Below are 7,246 nucleotides of genomic sequence, written 5' to 3' on the forward strand. Positions count from 1 at the left end.
CCTGGGTGTGGTTTTTTGTAACCACTGGGCCGGAAGTTATTTGACTTGAACACCTGCTTCTGGGTCGCCCTAGGCACCCTAACCCGTCTGTCTGTAGCGAGCAAGAGAGCACAGAGGCCTCACAAGCCTCTTGTGAAACGGAGCACTTCCTCCACCTTCCCAGGTCTGCGCTTGGTCGCTGACGGGGTGGTTGCTCTTGGCCCTATAAGGCAATCTCTCCTCCGGGTGACACAGGTGAGCAGGCAACCCTGGGCCTCCCTTAGCAAAGCCGCAAAGTCTCCAGCTGAGCTGTACACAGGGGACTTCAGCAGCTGGGAGATTTTTGTCACCTTTTATGGCTTTGAAGGAAGACAAGAGACCCAGGCTTCACAAAACAGAAGCGCAGAGCCCCACACTGTGAGGTGTGTGGGCTGAACTCAGAAGGACACCGACACCGCAAAGCCAGCCTGGGGAGGCCCTGGCTCTGCCCAGTGACTATGAAGACAGAATAAGAGGGCTGGAGACCCTGCGGGGACAGCAGTGGGACTGGAGGGCAGAATGTCCTCCAGGGCTCCCGCTTCCCCCCAACCCCCACCCCCGCCCCGTGGGGTCTGGCCACACCTTGGGTCGCCAGCACAGATAACACACTGTCCTGTTTCTTCATCTCAGGGCTGGGACCACGAGGTTTCAAGGGGATGTGAAAGTTCTGAGGAACATTTGAGCAGAGGCCTGAGGGGAACAGGGTGGGGGGCGAAGGGGAAGAGATAAGAACGCTTGTTATGTGCAGAAATGAAGGTGCTGGGGAAGTGGGTGTGGACAGACATGGGACCCTGATAGGTGGCAGGGGGGCATGGGCAAATGCTGAACCAGATGAGAGGCTGGCTCCTGTTTATGTGGTGAAACTGAGCTGCTGTGGATGGGGAAGCCATCCGCCAAATGTCCTTCACTAGCCACTTGGTTTAATCAGTCTCTGATAGCCCATGCTGGCTTCGAACTGTGTAGCTGAGGACGAACCTTGAATTTTCTTTCTTTCTTTCTTTCTTTCTTTTCTTTTCTTTCTTTCTTTTCTTCTTCTTCTTCTTCTTCTTCTTCTTCTTCTTCTTCTTCTTCTTCTTCTTCCTCCCTTCCTTTCCTCCTTCTTCCTTCCTTTGTTTTTTCGAGGCTATGTTTCTCTGTGTAGCTCTAGAAACCTTGGAACTAGCTCTGTAGACCAGGTTGGTCTCAAACTCACAGAGATCTGCCTGCCTCTGCCTCCAAGTGCTGGGATTAAAGGCGTGCACCACCACCACCAAGCTCGAACCTTGAGTCTGTAATCCCGCCTTCACCTTCAAGTGCTGGGGTTACAAACATGAACCACCAAATTCAGTTAGTTTATGTGGTGCAGGGGATGATGGCCCCAGGGCTTCATGTGTGGCAAGCAAGCGCTCCACCAACTGAGCCGTAGTCCCAGCTCATGGCCACTTTTTAAGCACCTGCTTGGTTGGGCAAGTCCCTCCAGGTGCAGGATGGTGCTCAGCTCTCCAAGGCTTGGGCTTTCGCCATTTTAGGGGATGGGATGGATCTACCTGCTCACCGGATTCATACTTCTTTTCTGAGCATTCCTTGCTGGAGTTTCTCCCGCTCTGTTAAGGAGAGTGGGCAGGTTTTACTGGTGTAATTTGCACTGTGGGAAGAGGTGAGACCCAGGAACTATTGCTTTAGGCACTTTTTCTTTTTTTTTGGTATATGTCTGTGTTTATCTTCCTCACTCATTCTCTACCTTGCTCTTTGAGTTATGGGAGCACACTAATTTGGCTAACCAGGCTAGCCAGCGAGGCCCAGGGATCCTCCTGTTCTGTCTCTGCCTTTGTCTCCCCAGTACTGGGATGTCAGATGCACACTTCTGCACTTGGATTTTTGTGTGGGAGCTGGAGATAAAACACAGGTCCTTGTGTGGCAAGAACTTCACTGACTGAAATGGTGCCCTCCCTCGCTCTTGCCCTCCCCTTCCCCCCTCGCTCCTTTCCCCTCTATAACTCTCTCCATCTTTGCCTCTCTCTCCCTGTCCTTCAGCCTTTTGGGGCAGGTCTCATTCTGTAGCATGCAGAACTTGATCTTGGAGTCCTCCTGCCTCAGCCACTGTGGAGTGACTGGAATGACAAGCCTGAGCCACCCAGTCTGGCTAGAATGTAATCTTTTCTTAGTCACAATGTATCAGTGCTAGCTCCAGAGAGGTGAGAATATGCTAGAGAAGGACCCAGTGGTGATGGCAGATGAGAGGAGGCAGGACTTACACAGCAGCCCCTCCGGATGTGTCTGAAACCTCCGTACAAGTTAGGACTGCAGTGGTTTTTCTTTTTAATTTTTAAAAAGATTTATTTTGATGATGTCCACCTTTATTCCCAGTACTCAGGAAGCAGAGGCAGGTGGACCTCTGAGTTGGAGGCCAGCCTGGTCTACAGAGTGAGTTCTAGGGCAGTCAGAGATACATAACAGACAGACTGTCTTACTCACTGTGCTGCTGCAGTGAAGAGACACTGTACTGGCAGTTTAATGCCAACTTAACACAGGCTAGAGTCATCAGAGAGGAGGGAGCCTCGGTTAAGAAAATGCCCTGAAACTAGGGCTGTAGCCAAGCCGATAGGGCATTTTCATAGTTAGTGATTGATGGGAGAGGGTCCAGCCCTTTGCTGTGGGGTCCCCCTGTGCTAGTGGTTCTGGGTTCTATAAGAAAGCAGGCTGAGCAAGCTATGAGGAACAAGCCAGTAAGCAGCACCCTCCATGGCGTCTGCATCAGCTGCTACCTCCAGGTTCCTGTCCTGCTTGAGTTCCTGTCCTGGCCTCTTTCAGTGATGAACAGTGATGTGGAAATGTAAGCCAAGCGAACCCTTTCCTCCCCAAGTTGCTTTGGTCATGGTGTTTCATCACAGCAACAATAGCCCTGACTAAGACAGAAATCATGACCAAGGCAACTCAGAACAGAAAGCATTTAACTGGGGTCTTGCTGAGAGTTTCAGATGTTCAATCCATTATCGTCTTGGCGGGGAGTAGGGTGGCCTGCATGACAAGCATGGTGCTGAGGAAGAGTTGAGAACATTCTTATCTGCATGCAGATAGAGAGGAAGAGAGACTGGGCCTGGAATTGGCTTTTACACCTCAAAGCCCCCCTACCCCAGTGACGCACTTCCTCCAACAAGGTCACACTTCCTGATCCTTCTAATCCTTTGAAAGAATTCCACTCCCTGGTGATTAAGCAGTCAAATAGTCAAATATATGAACCTATGCAGGCCACTCTCTTGCAAACCACTAGGGAGACCCTGTCTCAAAAACAAAACAAAAGGGGCTGAAGAGATGGCTCAGAGGTTAAGAGCATTGTCTGCTCTCCCAAAGGTGCTGAGTTCAATTCCCACCAACCATATGGTGCTCACAACCATCTGTAATGGGGTCTGGTGCCCTATTCTGGCCTGCAGGCATACACACAGACAGAATATTGTATACATAATAAATAAATATTACAAAACAAAAATATCACTAAAGGTTTGTTTTTTGTTACGAGTGTTTTGCCTGCATGTGTGTATGTACTCCATGTGCATGTGTCCCCGTGGGGGCCAGGAGAGGGCGTCAGTCCTCCGAGGACGGAAATGGTAAGATTGTGAATTGCCACATGGGAGCTAGAGACCAAATCTGTGTCCCCTGCAGAAACAGTCAGTGCTCTCAGCTGCTGAGACGTCTCTCTAGCCCCTTCGGCATTCTTTATTTTTAAATTTCACGTTATCACTTTTGCCTGAGTGTATGTCTGGTATAGCATGTACAGGCAATGCCTTTGGAAGCAAGAAGGTGTTAGGTCCACTGACACCAGAGTCATAGATGGTTGTGAGCTGCCATGTGGTTGTGGATGTTGGGAACCAAACCTGGCTGTTTGTTGTCCTGGTTAGCGTTCTTAACCTCTGCCCCCACCTTCTCCATTCTTTTAAAAAGCTTATTATTTTGATGATATGAGATACAGTTCGTGTATCTGAGGCTGGTATTGAACCTCTAATCTTCCTTCGTCATCCTCTGAGCCCTGGGATTACAGGTATGTGTGGTTAAGCCCTGGAAAAAGCCAAGGTATTTTGCAGTTTTTAGATAGAGCCATTGCAATATATTTTGCAGTAATCACGAGTGCCACCTTGTGGGCATAAGGCTACATGGTCTTGCTGTAGCCTGGAAGGACTCTTCCAAGGGTCTGTGGTGCGGAAAATGGAGGGGCCTGGCTCTTGCCCTGTGGTGGTTCCTAAACCGGGAAGGAAAACCTCGCAGAGCAAGACAGGAGGCTCTGTCTGCACCTTTACTTTGTGTTAGATATAGAGCTGATATGCCTCACTGTAACTGACCTGAGGCAGCCTTTGGGGGGATGGCTTCATTTCTTGCCACCACCCCCTGTTCTTACTTAGGGATGATGAGGGATTGGCTGCCTCCCCCTCATAGGCTCTTCTTGTATTTTATTTTATTTTATTTTACTTTATTTTATTTTTTGTCAGCTGGTAGGTAGTAAGGTCCCATAGTCACTACATTGAGAACAATTTCAATTCATTAAGGTTTACAGCAAGGCAGGTGCAGGGTTTCCCCCTTCTTCCTCTGCACCCCTAGTATTGTGTTTTCTGTTTTGTTTCAATGCACTGTTTTTGTTGTTTATCTGGTTTTTGTTTGGTTTGGTTTGGTTTTTCAAGATGGGGTTTCTCTGTGTAGCCCTGGCTTTCCTGGATCTTGCTCTATAGACCAGACTGGCCTTGAACTCAGAGACATCCACCTGGCTCTGCCTCCCTTGAGTGTTGGGAATAAAGGTGAGCACTACCACCGCTGACTTTGTTTTTGGGATTTTGTTTGTTTGTTTTTAAGTCAAGGTATACCTCCCACACTGACTTTGAACAGCTGAGGATGACCTTAAACTTCTGATCCTCCTGCCTTCACCCCCTGAAAGCTGGGTCTGCAGGTGCACAATGCTGTGATTGTAACCTGGGGCCATCTGTGCCATCCAAGATGCTCTTTTCATCTCAGGGTCCTGGACTCAGTCCCACCTGCAGAGTCTCTTTGGCTATGGGAGGTGGCCCATGCACAGGGCTAGGGATTAGGACATGACCATCTTGGGGGCATGCTAGCTTCACACTGTCTGAGCCTGGTCCACGTCTCCCTCTGCCTCTGACCTCCTCCTGATGGCTTTATGCTCCCAGATCCCACTGGGTATTTCCCTGGCTATGGGCTCCCAAACACCCTTTGAAGGCTGTGAGGCTCTCGCTGTTTGGCTCCTGCTGTCTTGCAATGGTCCTTTCTGTACAGCAGGCTTACCTGTCCCAGATCCCCACCTGGGCCTGCTACTGTGAGCAATTGGTCACATCCCAGTAGGTAGATGCCTGGCACCTGGGTGTGCACTCAGTGGACAGTGGCAGGGCTGACAGGTGTGCTTCTGGGAGGTGGAGAACTCATAAGTCCAGCGAGGTCAAACAGTGGCAGGGGCACCAGGAATGCAGACAGTAGCTCAGGGGTTACAGGATGAGTGCTGCCAGTAGATCTGAGCGTGGCAGGGGGAAGCTGGGCAAGGAAAAGCTGAAGAGTTTGAGGCACTAGCAGTAGTGAGCTTGGTGGTTATGGAGGGAGGAGGAGGGCAGCCCCTGGCTGAAATTGGAAATTTGGTGACAGGTGAATTTGACAAAAAAGATCTTGTGAACCACAGCGGGAAGCCTTGAGAGTCTTTCGGGGAGCGGTGGCCTGGTGACATCTTCCTTTAGGGTGGCTCTGGGCAGGTACAGAACGAGGATGGCAGTAGGCCGGGCATGAGGCTGCTGTGGTCCAGGTGGGCAGAGCAGTTGGATGTGTGAGGGTAGTGGTCAGGATGGAGGATGTGGGGAGAGACCCCCTTTCCTTCCACTTTCATATCTGGCTCTGATACCTTGAGCTGTCATCCTTGTCCTGTGTATCAGGCATTTTCTGTGCAGAATTCTCCTTCCAGGGCTTTGCCCAGCAGAAGGATATGTGTGCTCGGTCCCCTGATTTAGAGTGCAGTGGACTCTCTGGGCCAAGCCGGTCTTAGCTGCCATTCTCGGAGGTTCCCATCCATGGGCAGACCTCCCAGGGCCTCTAGAAACAAGGCTGCCCACTGAGGCTCCCAGGCTGGACATTAACCTGTCATCCCAGCACTTGGGAGCTAGAGGCAGGATTGAAAGTTTGATGCCAGGACTGGAGAGATGACTTGGCGGTTAAGAGCGCTGACTGCTCTTCCAGAGGTCCTAAGCTCAATTCCCAGCAACCATAGGATGGCTCACAACCATCCGTGATGAGAACTGGTGCCCTCTTCTGGCCTGCAGATACACACGCAGGCAGAACACTGTATACATAATAAATAAATTAAAAAAAAAAAGTTTGAGGCCAGCCTGAACCTCATGAAGAGACCTCATCTCAAAACAACAACAACAAAGCTAAGAAAACAGAGGGCCAACATGTTGGTTCAGTGGGGAAAGGAGCTTGTCGCAAAGCCTGATGACATGAGTTCAGTCCCCAGTACCCACTCTGTGGAAGGAGAGAACCACAACAATTGTCCTCTGACCTTCACCTGTACGCTGCGGCGGTGCATGATGTAGCAACATCTAGGCCCTAAAATCCAAATCCACAGAATATTCTCTTCCCTGAAAATGACATCTGGCCAAGCCAGAGGAAAGAGTGTCCCAGCTCTATGTTCCTGGGAAAGTTACCCTTGCTGAACCCTGGCTCAGACTATGGCCCTGGCTTCTGATTATGAGAGGTCTGAAAAGGCGCTTGGCCCATGGCATAGAAACTTTGGATGAACTCTCAAGCCTAGACATCCAGTTGGGGTCTTTATAACCTATCTGGCTTCTTGCTCGCAGCCTCTGGACCCCATCTCCTCTCTATCTCTACCGTCTCCCCTTCCTCCCAGCTATCATCCAAGGCCACACCTCCATCCCCACTGGCCCTCCCCTTTGTTTATTCATGCCAGGTGGGGACTGGATGAGGAAGGAGGGTGCCGAGGGCAGGGACTGTGTAGCCTCCTATATGGTCTGACTGACACATGGTCATGTGCCACAGACGGGAGACCTATGCTGTCTTGGCTGCTCAGCCGGGCTACCTCATGATGGCTCCTGCAGTCCTACATGAGCTTGTGGCTGGGCACACTGACTCAGACAGTTTTCACAGGAGCTTGTTGACTTGAGCCCCACAGTGGCTCAAGTCATTCCCTCCGCTCCCCTCTCCCCCCAGCTTTCTTTTTCCTTCCAGACAGTCTCTATACCCCAGGCTG

Source organism: Microtus oregoni, unplaced genomic scaffold, assembly GCF_018167655.1.
Source record: "Microtus oregoni isolate MIOR12 unplaced genomic scaffold, Mior012 000004F_ref0000308, whole genome shotgun sequence".
In the NCBI taxonomy this organism is placed as follows: domain Eukaryota; kingdom Metazoa; phylum Chordata; class Mammalia; order Rodentia; family Cricetidae; genus Microtus; species Microtus oregoni.